The sequence below is a fragment of the Mirounga leonina genome, unplaced genomic scaffold, assembly GCF_011800145.1.
Source record: "Mirounga leonina isolate KUSES-001 unplaced genomic scaffold, KU_Mleo_1.0 Mir_174, whole genome shotgun sequence".
Taxonomy (NCBI): domain Eukaryota; kingdom Metazoa; phylum Chordata; class Mammalia; order Carnivora; family Phocidae; genus Mirounga; species Mirounga leonina.
The window spans coordinates 24,647,931-24,667,413 of record NW_023270451.1 but is presented as its reverse complement, the minus strand read 5'-3'; positions in this window follow the sequence as shown (position 1 = coordinate 24,667,413).

Genomic DNA, 19,483 nt, shown 5'->3' with positions numbered 1-19,483 from the left:
GGTCTCAACTGGTACCAAAAGATTGGGATCATTCCCTGCCTATTTTCAGACCACAATGCTTTGAAACTAGAACTCAATCACAAGAGGAAAGTCAGAAAGAACTCAAATACATGGAGGCTAAAGAGCATCCTACTGAAGAATGAATGGGTCAACCAGGAAATTAAAGAAGAATTAAAAAAAAATACATGGAAACCAATGAAAATGAAAACACAACTATTCAAAATCTTTGGGATGCAGCAAAGGCAGTCCTAAGAGGAAAGTATATAGCAATACAAGCCTTTCTCAAGAAACAAGAAAGGTCTCAAGTACACAACCTAACCCTACACCTAAAGGAGCTGGAGAAAGAACAGCAAATAAAGCCTAATCCCAGCAGGAGAAGAGAAATAATAAAGATCAGAGCAGAAATCAATGAAATAGAAACCAAAAGAACAGCAGAACAGATCAACGAAACTAGGAGCTGGATCTTTGAAAGAATTAACAAGATTGATAAACCCCTGGCCAGACTTATCAAAAAGAAAAGAGAAATGACCCAAATCAACAAAATCATGAATGAAAGAGGAGAGATCACAGCCAACACCAAAGAAATACAAACAATTATAAGAACCTATTATGAGCAACTCTATGCCAGCAAATTAGATAACCTGGAAGAGATGGATGCATTCCTAGAGATGTATCAACTACCAAAACTGAACCAGGAAGAAATAGAAAACCTGAACAGACCTATAACCACTAAGGAAATTGAAGCAGTCATCAAAAATCTCCCCACAAACAAAAGCCCAGGGCCAGATGGCTTCTCAGAGGAATTCTACCAAACATTTTAAGAAGTAATACCTATCCTTCTGAAACTGTTCCAACAAATAGAAATGGAAGGAAAACTTCCAAACTCGTTTTATGAGGCCACCATTACCTTGATGCCAAAGTCAGACAAAGACCCCATCAAAAAGGAGAATTACAGACCAATATCCTTGATGAACATGGATGCAAAAATTCTCACCAAAATACTAGCCAGTAGGATCCAACAGTACATTAAAAGGATTATTCACCACGACCAAGTGGGATTTATTCCTGGGCTGCAAGGTTGGTTCAACATCCGCAAATCAATCAATGTGATATAATACATTAATAAAAGGAAGAACAAGAACCATATGATCCTCTCAATAGATGCAGAAAAAGCATTTGACAAAGTATAGCATCCTTTCTTGTTCAAAACTCTTCAGAGTGTAGGGATAGAGGGTACATACCTCAATATCATAAAAGCCATCTATGAAAAACCCACAGCAAATATCATTCTCAATGGGGAAAAACTGAGAACTTTCCCCCTAAGGTCAGGAACGTGGCAGGGATGTCCACTATCACCCCTGCTATTCAACATAGTACTAGAAGTCCTAGCCACAGCAATCAGACAACAAAAAGATATAAAACGCATCCAAATAGGCAAAGAAGAAGTCAAACTCTCACTCTTTGCAGATGATATGATACTTTATGTGGAAAACCCAAAAGACTCCACCCCAAAACTGCTAGAACTCATACAGGAATTCAGTCAAGTGGCAGGATATAAAATCAATGCACAGAAATCAGTGGCATTCCTATACACCAACAACAAGACAGAAGAAAGAGAAATTAAGGAGTTGATCCCATTTACAATTACATCCAAAGCCATAAGATACCTAGGAATAAATCTAACCAAAGAGGCAAAGAATCTGTACTCAGAAAACTATAAAATACTCATGAAAGAAATTGAGGAAGACACAAAGAAATGGAAAAACTTTCCATGCTCATGGATTGGAAGAACAAATATTGTGAAGATGTCAATGCTTACTAGAGCAATCTACACATTTAATGCAATCCCTATCAAAATATCATCAACTTTTTTCAAAGAAATGGAACAAATAATCCTAAAATTTGTATGGAACCAGAAAAGACCCTGAATAGCCAGAGGAATGTTGACAAGGAAAAGCAAAGCCAACGGCATCACAATTCCGGACTTCCAGCTCTATTACAAAGCTGTCATCATCAAGACAGTATGGTACTGGCACAAAAAGAGACACATAGATCAGTGGAACAGAATAGAGAGCCCAGAAATGGACCCTCAACTCTATGGTCAACTCATCTTCAACAAAGCAGGGAAGAATGTCCAATGGAAAAAAAGATGGTCTCTTCAACAAATGGTGTTGTGAAAATTGGACAGCCACATGCAGAAGAACGAAACTGGACCATTTCCTTACAACATACACAAAGATAAACTCAAAATGGTTGAAAGGCCTTAATGTAAGACAGGAGTCCATCAAAATCCTAAAGGAGAACACAGGCAGCAACCTTTTGTACCTCAGCTGCAGCAACTTCCTAGAAATATCACCAAAGGCAAGGGAAGCAAGGGCAAAAATGAACAGTCAACAAAACCACAAAACAACTGACAGAATGGGAGAAGATATTTGCAAATGACATATCAGATAAAGGGCTAGTATCCAAAAATCTATAAAGAACTCATCAAACTCAACACCCAAAGAACAAATGATCCAATCAAGAAATGGGCAGAAGACATGAACAGACATTTTTCTAAAGAAGACATCCAAATGGCCAACAGACACATGAAAAAGTGCTCAACATCGCTCGGCATCAGGGAAATCCAAATCAAAAGCTCAATGAGACACCACCTCACACCAGTCAGAATGGCTAAAATTAACAATTCAGGAAATGACAGATGTTGGTGGGGATGTGGCGAAAGGCGAATCCTCCTACACTGTTGGTGGGAATGCAAGCTGGTGCAGCCACTCTGGAAAACTGTATGGAGGTTCCTCAAAAAGTTGAAAATAGAGCTACCATACGACCCAGCAATTGCACTACTGGGTATTTACCCCAAAGATACAAATGTAGTGATCTGAAGGGTTACATGCACCCCAGTGTTTAGAGCAGCAATGTCCACAATAGCCAAACTATGGAAAGAGCCAAGATGTCCATCGACAGATGAATGGATAAAGAAGATGTGGTATATATATATTATACACAATGGAATATTATGCAGCCATCAGAAGGAATGAAATCTTGCCATTTGCAACAACGTGGATGGAACTGGAGGGTATTATGTTGACTTTAGTGAGTCTGAGCAGTGCTTTTGTATATACAGGAAGCAAACTTTGGAAGGCAGATCCTGTGTGTTAAGTGAGGTCTACACACAGATTTCACCATAAGTGTTCAGGGGCATCCTCGGGCAGCCTGATTTATTTCTTCTTATAAGAGATAAAGGGATAACTAAATCTGCAGGATTCCCTCCATTAAATAATTTCTATGAACCTCTTCTGATTCTGTATAATATGCATAGGAATCCATATTATAACCATATCAGCTTGCTAGGTCTATCATAACAATACCATAGACTGGGTGGCTTAAGCAGTAGAAATTTGTTTTCTCACAACTCTGGAGGCTAGAAGTCCAAATCAAGGTGTTGGCAGGTTCCTCCTGGGCTGGCAGGTGGCCATCTTTTCACTGAGTCTTCACATGGTCTTTCCTCTGTAGGTATGTGTCATTGGTATCTCTTTGTTAGTTCAAATTTCCTCTTCTTGTTAGGGCATCAGTCAAATTGGATTAGGCCCACCCTAATGGCCTCATTTTATTTTTAGATTTTATTTAAATTCAAGTTAGTTAACATATAGTGTATTACTAGTTTCAGGGGTAGAATTTAGTATTCATCAGTTGCGTATAACACCCAGTGCTCATCACCTGCCTTCCTTAATGTCCATCACCCAGTTACCCCATCCCTCCACCCACCACCCCTCCAGAAACCCTTAAGTTTGTTTCCTGTGATTAAGAGTCTCTTATGGCTTGCCCTCTCTCTTTTTTTATCTTATGTAATTTTTCCCTCCCTTTCCCTATGTTCATCAGTTTTGTTTCTTAAATTCCACCTGTAAGTGAAATCATATGGCATTTGTCTTTCTCTGACTGACATTTCTTTTAGCATAATACCATCCATGTCATTGCAAATGGCAAGATTTCATTCATTTTAATGGCTGAGTAATATTCCATTATATATATGTATATATATGTAAAAACACATACCACATTTTCTTTTTCCATTCATCCATTGATGGACATCTGGACTCTTTCTGTATCTTGGCTAGTGTAGACATTGTTGCTATAAACATTGGGGTGCGTGTGCCCCTTCAAATCACTATTTTTGTATCCTTTGGATAAATACCTAGTGCAATTGTTGGGTCATTGGGTAATTCTATTTTTACCTTTTTGAGGAACCTCCATACTGTTTTCCATAGTGGCTGCACCAGTTTGCATTACCACCAACAGTGTAAGAGGGTTCCCCTTTCTCCACATCCTTGCCAACATCTGTTAATTCCTGTGTTGTTGATCTTAGCCATTCTGATGGTGTGAGGTGGTATCTCATCGTGGTTTTGAATTGTGTTTCCCTGATGATGACTGATGTTGAGCATTTTTTCATGGGTGTGTTGGCCATTTTATGTCTTCTTTGGATAAATGTTTGTTCATGTCTTCTGCCCATTTCTTGATTTTTTATTTTTTGGGTGTTGAGTTTGAGGAGTTCTTTACAGATTTTGGATACTAGCCCTTTATCTGATAAGACATTTGCAAATATCTTCTCCCATTCTGTAGGTTGTCTTTTAGTTTTGTTGATTATTCCCTTGGCTGTGCACAAGTTTTTATCCTGATGAAGTCCCAATAGTTCATTTTTTGCTTTTGTTTCTCTTGCCTCTGAAGATATGTCTAGCAAGAAGTTGCTGTAGCCAAAGTCAAAGAGGTTGCTGCCTGTTTTCTCTTCAAGGATTTTTGATGGATTCCTGTCTTTCATCCATTTTGAATTTATTTTTGTATATGGAGTAAGAAAGTGGTCCAGTTTCATTTTTCTGCTTGTGGCTGTCCACCATTCCCAACACCATTTATTGAAGAGACTATCTTTTTTCCATTGGATATTCTTTCCTGCTTTGTCAAAGATTAGTTGACCATGGAGTGGAGGGTCTATTTCTGGGTTTTCTATTCTGTTCCATTGATCTGTGTGTCTGTTTTTTGTGCCAGTACCATACTGTCTTGATGATTACAGTTTTAGTATAGATTGAAGTCCAGAATTGTGATGCCTCCAGCTTTGGTTTTCTTTTTCAACATTACTTTGTCTGTTCGAGGTCTTTTCTTGTTCCATACAAATTTTAGAATTGTTTGTTCCAGATCTGTGAAAAATGTTGATATTTTGATAAGGATTGCTTTGAATGTGTAGACTGCTTTGGGTAGCATAAACATTTTAACAATATTTGTTCTTCCATTCCGTAAGCATGGAATGTTTTTCTATTTTTTGTGTGTGTGTCTTCCTCAATTTCTTTCATAAATGTTCTATAGTTTTCAGAATATAGATCCTTTACCTCTTTGGTTAAGTTTATTTACTCCTAGGTATCTTACGATTTTTGGTGCAATTATAAACAGGATTGATTCCTTGATTTCTCTTTCTGCTGCTTCATTGTTGGTATATAGAAATGCAACAGACCTCTATGTGTTAATTTTATATCCTGTGACTTTGCTGAATTCCTGTATCAGTTCTAGGAATTTTTTGGTAGAGTCTTTTGGGTTTTCTACGTAGAGTATCATGTCATCTGCCAAGAGTGAAAGTTTGACTTCTTCTTTGCCAATTTGGATGCTTTTTATTTATTTTTGTTGTCTGATTGCTGAGGTTAGGACTTCCAGTACTATGTTGAAGAACAGTGGTGAGAGTAGATATCCCTGTTGTATTCCTGACCTTAGGAGAAAAGCTCTCACTTTTTCCTCATTGAGGATGATATTTGCTGTGGGTCTTTCATATATGACCTTTATTAAGTTGAGGTATACTCCCTCTATCCCTAAACTGTTTTTTATCAAGAAAGGATGCTCTATTTTGTCAAATGCCTTTTCTGCATCTATTGAGAGGATCATGTGGTTCTTATCCTTTCCTTTATTAAAGTGGTGTATCATGTTGATTGATTTGCAGATGTTGAACCACCCCTGCAGCCCAGGAATAAATCCCACTTGGTTTTGGTGAATAATCCTTTTAATGTACTGTTGGATCCAATTAGTAGTTTCTTTTTGAGAATTTTTGCATCCATGTTCATCAGGGATATTGGTCTGTAATTCTCCTTTTTAGTGGGGGTATCTAATGGCCTCATTTTAACTTAAACATATCTTTAAAGGCCATGTTTCTAAATATGGTCACATTTTGAAGTACTGGAGGTTAGGAGTTCCACATATAAATTAGGAAAAGACACAATTCAGTGCATAACCATGACTTCAAGAAATAATAGCATAATTGTCCCATAAGGAGCCATGAGAAGTAAAGGAGAGCTGTTCACATCACTATTGCTACATCTAGTGAGTCTTATTAGGTCCTCTCAACATGTATGGGCAGATCCAACAGGAGTCTCACTCAGCCTTAGCTGCATATCCACTTCTAGCCATCCATTAATTGCTCTAGCTCTTATATATATCCTTCCTTAACCCTAATCTCCTCACTCTTGCCCATCTTTGGCTTTGAATTTCCAGTCCACACTGGTACACAGGTTCATCTTTACAGCTACTGCTTCTCAGACATTCCTTCCCTGGTTTTGTATCTTTTCTCCTCTGCTTAGCCCCTTGGTAGCTCCAGCCTTGACACTGCAGTCCCAGCTCCCCTGGTTCTGGTGCCCTTTGTTTCTGTCAGCCTACCAGGGCCTTGAACCTCTACTTGCAATTTAATTCCATCCAGTAATATACAATAATGCATCTCCTCAACACATTATATAAAATCTAACTCATTACTCAAGGCACATCACTTTTCTCATCTTCCTTATTTATAGGAAGAAGATTCAGTACCTGTTTCATTTTATGTACAAGAAAAAAAAAAGAATTATAAAAGTATCCTGCAGGTAGGCTGCACCAAAAGTGAAAAAGCAAATAGATTGTGGATTATTTTTATATGCATCAAAACTTAGGTCTGTGACACCTCATCTAGAAAACTGGTCTTAGTCTCCCCTTTTTGAAAAAGATGCAGAAAAGATAGTACTGATGATACGATAAAAGATAGCTCAGAATGTTTGTCTTCTTGGTAAAGCAAAACTGAAAAATAAAAGTATGCTTTTCATCTGAAAGATAAATGTTGACTCTCAAGAAATATTAAAAGTTCCCACTCAAATGGAAAAATTTCTTGCATTTGGATGAAATGGGGACAGACTTCTAATAATTTAGAAACTGAATGCAAATAGCTTGTACTTGAGATTTTGGTCATCAAACTCTAAAGAAACAACTTTTCCTCACATACTTCTCATACTGGGGTTTTTGATAGTTGCCAATAGTGTTTAGAGATGCTTTCCAATAAGACATTAACAGAAGAAAAATAAAGAGAATGAAGTTGAATTGTAGGAACAAATTTTTTAAATGAGTTACTTCTATCTAGGGTGATACTGGTTCATTAGTATTTCAAATATATTTTCTCTTTTTAAAAAATAAAACAGCTTTTTATTGAATATATCAGACCTTATTTTTACATATAGGTGCCCATCTCCTTCAATGAGAATTTGATTTCCTTTTTCTCAGTGTCTGTTGCATAAAGGAATGAGCTTCACAGCCTGTAGGTTTAACGCAGGGAGCTGGGAGAGAAGCTCTCCAGATGAAGCACTGAGAGCTAGGAGAAGACTGGTATGGCTTCTTGCCTCATGGTGTGCAGAAGGAACTGCCACCTTTAATAATCCTGCAGTGGAAGCTGGGAACACAGTGGAGCTGGGGAGAAAGAATTCAGTTATATCATTATTTCCTAAGACATGGTATACATAGTGATAGCTAGCCTTTCTGAGATGAATGTCTTTAAGGAATACACAGACAGGTGGTTTCATATTAATAGTTATATGTTGTATTAATGTCTATATATGCAAATATATGCAATTTAATACATAAGTAATTAATGCCTTAAACCTACTGCTCAAGACAAGGCTAAAGATATTTTTAAAATTTTAAAGTAAAATGCTTCATTCATAATTATCAAAAGCTGAAAAAAATCCAAATATCTATCCACTGGATGAATGAATAAAGAAAATGTGATATATCCATATATATGGGAATACTAGTCAGTAATTAAAAAGGAAGAAACTATTGATATACATAAAATGGATGAGTCTCAAAATTTTATATTAGGTAAAAGAAGTTAAGTAGGGAAGACTACATAGATGTGTGATTTCATTTGTATGATATTATGGGAAAGGAAAAATGACTTGGAAGGAAGTCACATCAGCAGTTGTCAGGAATTGGTGGTAGGAGAAGGGATTGACTGCAAAGGGGCACGAGCAAAGTTTGGGGGGGGTGTTATAAAAATATTCTATATCTTGATTGTGGTAATAGGTACATGCATATGTATGTTTGTCAAAATACATAAAATTGTGCCCCTAAAAGGGCTGAATTTTACTGTATCTAAGTCATATTAAAAAAAAAACCCTGATTAGAAAATAATTAAAGAAAAAAACATAAGTTTATGTTCATGGGTAAGATTCTATCCAGAATTCTGCATCCTTAAATATGACCAACAGACAGGGTGTTCTTATGCCTCCTGAGTGGTTTTGACCTTGGAGCATTTGACTCTGTTTTCTGTTACTGGAGATTTGATGAGCTTGTGCACATGTGTAGGCCTGGACACCAGGCTTAAAAGGTCTCAGAAAGCCATCCGAAATGCAGATGGTGTGCTGTGTGGGAAGAGTGAGATCTCATATAGTGAAAGAAGGAAACAACTTTTTGCTCTTCTGCTCCCAACCCACTAGTTCTTTTATATCTGATCTGTAATCCTTCTGCCCTTGAGCAAATCCATAACTTGTTTTGGATGTTGTTACATAGCATAAAGACTCACTGTCCAGTAGAGTCCAAAGAGCAACATCAGTTCAGTAATTAAAAGGGCCACACAGTTTAATTATCAAAATTCTAAATGTGCTTCAAAGGGAAAGTTTTTCCTCTGCCATCTTGGTGCTGCTTCAGACTGGACAGTCTACAGCAGGGTGGGCATAAGGATAAACTTCTCTCCCCAACATTGGCATATTTCCTTCTCCTCTTCCTGTCCCACACAAGGCTGCCTTCGACTCCTCTCAGATTTTCTGGGAAGGGTAGGTATATCTGTCAACAGTACCTGTGAATATGGCAGATCCCCAGTGAGAGGTGTTTTCATGGGAAGCTATTTTTAAGAATTTCCCGAAATTTCCCTCACAAAGGAAGATGTGGCTGCAGCTTCCTTAATCCAAGAAACAGGCCTCTTCTGGCTGTCTCCCACTTATTCCAAACCCCAGTTTGTGCCACATATTCTATCTCTCCTTCCCCAACCCCTCCCCTCTAAGTGAGGCTAAGGGAGGGGAGGAAAAATGATCTCTTGGCCCATTTGTTCAACCCCTCAAAGAAGGTAAGGACTAAGGTTGAATGAACTAATTTCAAAATATGCTATCATGTCTTAGCACCTTAATTTGAGAGGTAATTTCTTGGCTTTATTGCTTTATTCCATTTGTTAAAATGGAATGATTTCCGCCTCAGCTCAAATTGAGAATGAATCCCATTTTAATACCCGTGTCATGAGGATATAGCAAAAATCATGGATATGGGATAAAAATGACTGAAGAATGAGAAACATTTAATCAGTTTAACAAGAATAGAAAACTTTTTAGAAAGCTTTTGAGGGACTGAGAATGTGTTCCCAAAACTTTCAGTGGAAAGGTTTTGAGGAGGTTAGTGATGAGCTATAGAATGACAAAGCAGTGAGGAGCTAAAAGGCAAAGAGCTAAAAGGCAAAGAGAAGATGGTGTCTTGACTGGCCTGTTGTGTAGATTGTCTTGTGAAAAAAGGGTAGGCACTCGTATGTTGAGGTGGGGAGAGCAGAACCAGAGTATATACAACTTCAATCTTGCCATAGGACTACATAGGTTTGCCCCATAGTGCTTGACAGAAGCAGATACTTGTATTTGGGTCTAGTAACAGAAAGGGCCATGGAAGAAGGTAAGTAGGGGAGACAGGTCTGCTTTGCAAAAAGAATTGGTTCAAAATGATTTTCAGGCCAAACAGAAATTTCGAAGACTGCCAGTTTTAGAAAATGATTATTTGCAAGCCTCACTTGGAGACCCCATCGTCTCCTGAAACTCAGTGAAGAAATCAGTGCAGGATTACCTTGAGGGAAGCAGTGGAGCCCATCACTTACGTCACTTTAAGTTTGACTGAGCTGCGTGCATCAGGCATATCTTGGCGAGAATAGGGGGAACCAACCTGAGAGATCTCTTCCACTTCTAATTCCTGATTAATACCCTCTTGCTCTCATTCTCTTGTATTTCCTGACAATTTTGAGAATCTCTGCTAGTGGAAAAACATTTTATGAGGAGATTGAAAGTAATTACAGTGTGTGTTTTTTCTCTTTTTATTTTTTGCTTAGAATATATAATCAATTTCATTTATTTCCCAAGTAAAACATTCACTGCAGGTTCAGTCTTTGAAAGACAACTTGATTATCTGTTCCACAGAGCAAGTCAGAAGATATCATTCAATCATAACTTTCTATTATGAAATGTTTATGCCCTAATCATTTTCATATTGAACAGGGGTCTGATTAACACATAACATTTAATGTGTGTGTGTTTTGAAAAACAATCCGAATAGGCAGCATGTAATGCCGTTGGAAATAAATTCCTGTATTTAGCACCTTTGCTTTAAAAAAAAAAAAAATCTTTTTTTTTCTTCTAGAGCTACACCATGTTCTGAACGTTTAAAATAAAGTGTACTGTTCCACACTTCAAAACCAAATTATAAAAGCTCTTTGAAGGCAGATTAAATAACTTCCCACATACAGTTAATGTCATGGTAGTCTTAAATAAAAGGTGGGGAGGGGACAAAAGATGGGAAATTAAAATGTACGTTCCCATTTGGAAAGTCACCTTAAATTAACTTTCCACTAAAAAAAAAGAAGCCTAAGTTCTGTATATATTAAAGTCCTTTTATAAAAGCATAAATAAAGACTTCTAACAAAATTGACATCTAATGTATGTGACCTACATTTCCCCAGGCCTCCTCAGTCAGGGCTTACACTAGAGTAATAGTAACAGACATCAAACCTCAAATCTCTGGGATAGGATTTGGTCTCTTCCCACTAGTGAAACTACTGGAACAACAGCCCCCAGATTCCTTACTTCTGACTGAAAGGTGCTTGTGAAAGATCATGAAACTGCCAGTGTCCCTATCTCATTCAGAATCTTTGTGCAAATTAGGAAACAGAGCCCTTTCTCCAGGAAGATGAAGAGCAGAGCTGGATCTCCACCCCACTTTAAGTCCCTTGGCTGGATGTCCTTGCACATGAATGACCGGCACCCTGAATGTGGCAGCCCTTCTAGCTCACCTCTTCTTTCAACCAAAGGCATCAGTATGCCTTCTCTCTCCCGTAGACCTATGTGACACTAATGCTGGGGAACACTTGGTGATGAGTTCACCTGGGAAAACTCCTCCTGCTGTCTTCCACTATGGTGGTCATAAGTGCTCTCCTATTCAATGTCAATCGTTTCCATGCTGAAATTATGCAAGAATGATTTTCCCACAGTTCATGTTATATGCTCTTTCAAGGCTACACAGCAGAGCAAACCTGCATCCTAGATATCTAGTAGACTTCAAGATCTCTTGAAGTCAGCTCTTTTGGGGAGGATCAGTTTGTTTGTTTTATAAGAAACTGCCAGACTGTCTTTCCAAAGTTGCTGTGTTACTTTTCATTCCCACCAGCAATGAAGGGGAGTTCATGTTGCTCCACATCCATGTCAGCATTTGGTGTTGTCCATGTTCTGGATTTTGGCCATTCTACTAGGAGTGTAGTATATCCCATGTCATTGGCATTTCCCTGATGACATGGGATGTGGAGCATCTTTTCATATCCTTATTTGCCATCTATGTATCTTCTTTGGTGAGGGGTCCGTTAAAGCCTTTTTAAGTGGGTTGTTTATTTTCTTACTGTTGAATTTTAAGAGAATTGTTTGTATATTTGGGATAACAGTTTGCTATCAGATATGCCTTATGCAAATATTTTTATCCAGTCTGTGGCTTGTCTTCTCCTTCTCTTGATCAGTGCATTTGTTATAACTACATTTCCTTAAAAAATTGGCATATGTTCCTTATGGCCAAATAAAGAGAAAAGCTGAGAGAACATAGCTGTTTAACTCAATTTGTCACCTTATACTCCAACTAGGAAGCGAATGGCTTGCCTCCTCCACTCCAGTTGTTGAGGGATATTACTACAGGGTGTCAGGAAACTCAACTTGTCCAGTCATTGTCTCCCCCAGGAAGTTCATTGAAGTCCTCGGGCAAAGAAAATCCTTTCCTTCCTTTTACTCTAGCTGTCAGGACAGTCTCAAAGATGTTGAAATTAAAGGGAATACATAGTGTAGCTCTCTGCTCTAGAAGCCTCCCTAATAATACACTTTTAAAAGACTTTACAGGCAAATTAAATAAACAACAAAACCTGTACAAGAATGTTATGTTACCCAGTTATGAAGTGAGGTTACCCTAGATTTGAAGAACAAGATAAAATTGCTTCAGTCCTCCAATTACATGACTTGAATTAATCCAATGTTATTGCCCAACATTTTTTTTAATGGGGATCATGTTCTTATGACCCTTCTGCCTCCAAAATTCTAAGTCTATTGTGTTCTGTATGCTGTAGGTTTTGCTCCACACCAATCTAGACATGAAAATTAACATTTTCACTGGTTTCCAGGCCAAAAATAAAACTAATCATATGAAGATTTTCACTGTTGCTATTCTATTTTTAACTTCCAAACATCTTTTTTGTTCTATTTTCCTTTTTCAGCATTTTAATCATATTCTTGGGCTGAAACACATTCTCTAATCACTCAGAGAATATTAATGATAGTTGTTTTCTGTTTGCTTTATGGCCTCGACTCTCTGCTCATTTTCAAGCGTTAACACTTAAAAACTAATCAAGGGCTGTGTGGTTATTCTCCATGTGTCTCTCCAGAACCATCCTCTATCCTTTCAATGACCTGGGGGCTGATTGCTATGAACCACATCATAGGATCCCTGGGTACCTGTTAACTTCCTTTTAGGAAGTTGGGTTCAACCAATGGAGACACTGACAAGATCAAAATACTATAGTGGGAAAGAGAACGTTTCACTTAATTTTTGTTTATGATATTCTTGCTGTGAGCTGTGCCTGGCATTTTTAAGTCCAGAGACCTTCTGTTTTCACTCTCAACGGGAAGCAAAGTTCAAGTCTTCTGCTCTAATCTTCTTTATTTTTGTCCTACCTTTATGCACTTTCCCCAAGATAGCTAGGATTATTAATTCTCCCTAGCTGCTTTAGGTCTCAGTTTGGAGATCTCTTCTTCTATGTTTTTAAAACCTGACCATCTAATGCAGTGCTAGGTGCTACTTTTGCCACCAGAATGCCTGCTGCTTACCCTTTCTGTATGTTCTTTCCTGTTCCCCCCCACCAGCATTGCACATATTCTGAACACTTACAGGAATGTGTCAAATCTCTCATGCTTTCAGGAAGAAAAAGAATTGAGGACTACCTCTGTACGTAATACTCTGAACAATGTATCATTATGGCCCATTTAGACTGTCTTCTTAAATAAACTGGGGCTCCTGAAAGCAAGGACTGTGTCCTGGTCACCACTGGAACCCCAGAGTTAGCACAGTGCCTGTCACATAAATATATGCAAATGGATGAATATTTGCTACTGACTTCTTGCTGATTATTCACTCAGCATGCAGGAGGTTCTGATTAGATGATGGGTCAGATTTCTCTGTGAGCTGATGAGATGACTGAGCATCCCACAAGTCCAAGCCCAGAGCCATATGCTTCCCCAGAGGTTGGAGGAGCTTAGAGCCATCTTTTTTAAGTCTGCCACCTTTCCCATGCCTCTGGGACTGCTCCATGCCTTTAAGATAATTGCTTGCCTGTTTGGATCAACAGATGAGGAAAAAAAGTTTACATAACATGCAGTGAAAGAAGTAATTTACTGACTACTATCACTCCATTTTTGTTGAACCTTACAATTGAAGAATTATGGCAAATCTGTTGAGACAGTTTTGTGTGGCTTGTAGTTAAGGGTAAAACAAGGCCTACACAGATTCTCTCTTTCTTATGAATTGCTGTCAGTGAGGTAATCAGGAGAGATTTAATGAATAGTATCAACAAATATTGGACAAGAAGTTTGGAAGTCAGACCTTATTCAACATGAGTCCACATCCTAGTTGGCTTTTCTATGTGGAAAGTGATATTTTCAGCATTTTAATCAATGCAACTATGACATTTACATAAAGCACCCCTACTGGGCACCATTTGTCATGGAGACTTCCTCCCATCCCCAGCCTAGGGGCCAAGGCCACATATCACCTTCCAGACAGTAGACTTCTTAGTGCCATTACCCCAAATTAACCATTTTTCAAATGACAGATTGCACGTTCAGCTTTCTTACATTGGAAAGTCTGTGCTTAACCCAACCACAGTTATCATCTTCCCCACTAAGCCCACACAGGATGAACTCATCCATGTTGCAAGCAGGACCCATGTCGTTCTTCCTTTTAGCCAGACCCACTCCTGCCATGGTGCCCCTTTCCACCTTTGCGATCAAATCTGCTGGAGATGGCTAGGGCTTAGCCTCTTTGGTGACATTTCTTTCACTATATCTGTAGGGATATATGCCAAGACCTTCCAGAGAAAGGACCAAGAGAAAATATCTTGCTTTCAAAATATAACCCTCTCAACCACATTGGAAGGATTTGTGGGACAGATGGTGCCTTCATGAGATATTTACCTTTCCACTTTCATGGCCCCACTCTTGTCACAGTCATGGAGTCTGTCTCGAGTCTTCGGCACAGCTTCTCCTCCTCACCCTCCCTACACATCTCATCTGAATCACTTGTGTTTCTTATCCTCCACACCAAGCTGTTACTGTGCCCTTGCTGCCTTTTGAGAGAAACCACAGCAACACAGCCCCTTGTGTCTGCTGCTCGCCTGTTGCAACAAGCTGCTTTTTTTTTTTTTTTTTTTTAATTTATTTTTTTTATTCTTATGTTAATCCCCATACATTACATCATTAGTTTTAGATGAAGTGTTCCATGATTCATTGTTTGTGCATAACACCCAGTGCTCCATGCAGAATGTGCCCTCCTCAATACCCACCACCAGGCTAACCCATCCTCCCACCCCCCGCAACAAGCTGCTTTAACATTAGCTCCATATGGCTTCTCCCTCTGTTCCGCCTCATCCTGCGCCGAACACACTGGTGGGACAAGAGCCCCACGGACTGCACGGGGGAAGACCCATTTCAGGGACATCAGTCTCTCTGAAGTCTTTGATATAAATTTAAAATAAAAGAAATTAAGAAATGTAATTATCTTTCACCATAGATTCTCTAAAACTTACAAAGAAATAAAAGAAGGAAATTAAGGACCCTGTTTTTGGGAAAAATGACCAAATCTACAACACCTAACTTAAATTTAAGTTCTATTTCAGTATCTTTGTCCCACAAGCAGCTCCAGCACAGGATGACAAAGCAATCTATCCAGAGCCAGAAAATTGCCCCAGATATTTGGATTTAATTTCTTTGCGAAAAGATTGGGATTCACCAGTCCAAAGAGCATCAAAAGTAAACTTGAAATTGTTAGGATACAAATCAGGTACATAGCTCCTTTATAGGTGATCACTGCCAAACTCTCAGTGTTCAGTGCAAACCTTTACAAATTGGATAAAGAGCTGAAGTTCAGCATTCTCAGAATTTGCTAAAAGTGAGACTCTTTAATGGGCTAACCACCACCAACTTCCTCTATTCTCTAGAGTCTCCTTCGTACTAAGAACACGTAAGTGTTGCTCTTCATTGTGGCCCTGCTTAATACTCTTAACTCAAAGGCAAGTTAAGTCATCAAGGAGAATACAGGAAATGTATCCCCAGAAGAAGCAGGCAGTCAGATTTTAGGCTTTCATCAGTGAAAATAGCAACTTCTCAAATGAGAAACTTTTCGCAACTCAGGAATAAATGTAAAAATAGACCCTATTTTAGAAAGGTAATGCAGTTTATTAATTGTGCTGTTAACTTTCTCTTGTTCTTCAAAGTGTTCTTATGCCAGATGCCACCCCCACACCCCGGTGAAAGGAACTGCTAGTGGCAGCTCATGAGGTCACATAGAATCCCTTCGGAGCTGCAAGCCGAGACATTGGGCAAGATAAACAGTCTCTTCCTATCCAACAGAAATGTCAGTAATCTTCAGAGCAGTCTACCAACAATCCTGAGCGCGGGACTCTCCCTGAGCACAGTGCTGGGAAAGTGTGATTGATCGAGCCTCTTGCCTACTCCTGGTGTCGAAGAGGGACAGGTGTGTTGTGTTTAATATCCTGTAAAGGGAAAGTTCCAGGGCAAGAATCACGTTGGAAAAAAGCACTGGCCTCCATGGAAATAAGACAGTCCTAAAGGAAAACCAGTACTTGAACTTAATGACAAAGCTGATGTTTCTATTTTTCATTCTCCTTTCACTATATTTTTCTGGCATTCTTTGATTGAGAATCAGGAAGCTCAGTACACTTGGCCAATGTTATCTCTATTATATAGAGGAAGAGATGGGTGGGAGCAACTGACATTAATATCACTGGTGTTGTAGCCCAAAACTGCTGGGAAATTATTCACAAGAGAAGGAGTCACAGCCTTTTTGTTAGAATTCCCAGGTTATCTTTTCCTTTCTGGAAAGCTTACAGACTTCTTACAAGTATGAAGAATTTTCACTGCTAGAATGTGTAAGACTAAGTCTCCATCCCCATGAATAGAACACACGTGGCAATGGCGAGCCAGAGCAGCGGTGGTCAGAGGACAGGCTCTGCAGCTCATGTCCCAGGGCTTAGGCTCACTGTGCTGCTCCCTATCTACCTCTGTGCCTTTGAACAATCTCCTTAAAGCTCTGTCATCTCATCTATAATGTGAAGGAAATAGTGCCTATCTCATAGCGTTGTTTTGCAGATTAATTTTGCCTCCAAAGTTGCCTGGCTCCCACATTTTTTTCATCTTAGCAAACAGCACCCCATCCATTAAGTTGTTCACCAAGCTAGAAGCCAGGAAGTCACCCTTGATCATTCCGTCATTCCTACTCCCTAGCCAACTTGGGACAAAGTCTGTCAAGTCTACCTCCAGAGCGGTCCGACATCTCCCCACAGCTCTTGCATCTTAGCCAGCAGTGCCTGCATTTTATCCCACCTGCTCCTCTCCAGCTCCTCCTCCAGTGCCCTAATCTAGGCCCTGTGACCTCTGGCTTGACCTATGCATGCCCCAGCTTCACGTGTGTCCTTGCTTCTCCTCTTGCCCCCCGTAAGCTAGTTGCCATAAAGCAGCCTGAATGATAGCTTGGAAAAGGAAATCATGTCACTGCCTTGTTTAGAAAGTGCCAGTGACTCCCACTGCTCTGAAAACCCATGCCAAGCTCTTTGCCATGGCCCTTGTCCCTTATTTAGCCTTTTCTTGCACTCATCAGCCCTCCCTTGTTCCTGGAGCATGCGGGGTATACCCTTCTTAGGGCCTCTGCACCAGTGTTTCCCTCTGCCTTAAACTTCGGTCCCTGTCTTAGTCCATCAAGCTGCTGTAACAAAAATGCCATAAAATAAATTACCATGGACTGGGTGTCTTATAATGACAGATATTCATTCTCACTGTTTTGGCGTCTGGGAAGTCCAAGATCAAGGTACTGGTAGATTCAATCTGGTGAAAGCTCACTTCCTGGTTCATAGATGGCTGGGCTAGTTTCTCGCTGCATCCTCACATAATGAAGGATCCTCATGAGGTCTCTTTTGTGAGGGCACGAATCCCATTCATGAGGGCCTTGCCCCATGACTTAATCACCTCCGAAATGCTCCATCTCCAAATACCATCACATTGGGGATTAAGTTTCAACATATGAATGGGAGGGGCAGAGACATTCAATAAGTAGCTGTCCCTCAGACTTGACACGTCACTGCATAATTCAGATCTCAGCTCATAATTTAAATCTAAGAGGAGCCTTCCCTGACCACAGCATCTAAAGTGGAACATTGTAATTTACTAGCTTTATTCGCTTCATGGTATTTATCAGAATCTAAATTCATCTTGTTTACATATTTATTCTATTCCCCATTATCTGCTTCTCAGTAGAAGACAGTGCTCTATAAGAGCAGCAATCCAGTCACTGTTGTTAAGTAGCATCCCTTCCAGAACAGCACCTAGAGGCTATCACTAAATATTTGTTGAATGAATGGATAGAAGTGGTTTGTATACAAGAAGAACTTAACAAATGTGAGTTCATTTTATGATGATTAAAAAGAAATACTTCTTTTATTCCAGTCATTTGTGTTGAGAAAAGTTTACATTTAAAATCAATTTTGTATTTTTTCTAATAATAATATTAATGATTTGGGGAAAGGGGAAAGAAAAGAGAAGCCCACTGGGAGATATGGAGCCTCTGCAGCAGGTCCCAGAGGCTCCTGTGTCACTGTTTTGCAAAAAGAATTTATAGCAGGCCCTGTCACTTGAAAAACGGGGCAAGATACCAGTGTTGGGAGGAGTCAGACCAGAAGTATGGGAGGGTCGGTCTAAATTTTAGAAACAATAACCAGCAGAATTATCATGGATAGCTGTGGATCTGGATAAGTGTTTCATTGGCATACATCTGTCTTCTTGGCTACCAGCTCAAGATTTTCTCTAATTTTAGCAGCTCAAGACACTGCCTGCCTATTGGAGTTCTAGCCTACCCTTAGCTCTTAGGTCTTAATAAGAGGCAATTTGATGAGTCTTGTTCAGTTGTTTACCAGACAAACATCATGTCAGCCTTGCTCCTGACCACCACACTAGTTTCCCCAATGCTGACTGGTACTGCAAGTCCCTCAAGGCACAGATATTCTCTTGTGAACTTCACTTCTCAGTCGGGAGATCCCTAGTCCCGCTCTTGGACTCTCCAGGTTTTGTGTACTTTCATGGACTCTGGCCATTATTTGGCCTGCTTGCCTTAGATAGATGTCCAAGATCTTGGATTCAAATTGGCCTTCTTTTTTAAAAAAATTTTATGTATTTATTTTAGAGAAAGAGAGAGAGCAACACAATCAGGGGGAGGGGGAGGAGGGAGGGAGAGGGAGAGAGAGAATCTGAAGCAGATTCCATGCTGATTGCAGAGTCCAGTGCGGGCTCCATGCAAGGCTCAGTGTGGGGCTGGATATCACAACCCTGAGATCATGACCTGAGCTGAAACCAGGAGTCAGATGCTTAACCAACTGAGCCACCCAGGCACCCCTAGATTGGTCTTTTGTTTAGTGGTGCTTGCATGTCACTATTCTATACTCTGCTTGGAGCATCAGTGGTGTTCAATAGGGGCTGCCATTTGTGGAGCAACTCTTATATAATGCATTGTACTCTGTGTTTATGTGTATCATCATTAATCCTTCAAACAACACTCCAAGCTGTTTATTATCTGTCCCTTTGCTAAGGAGGGTCTTAGTCATTTT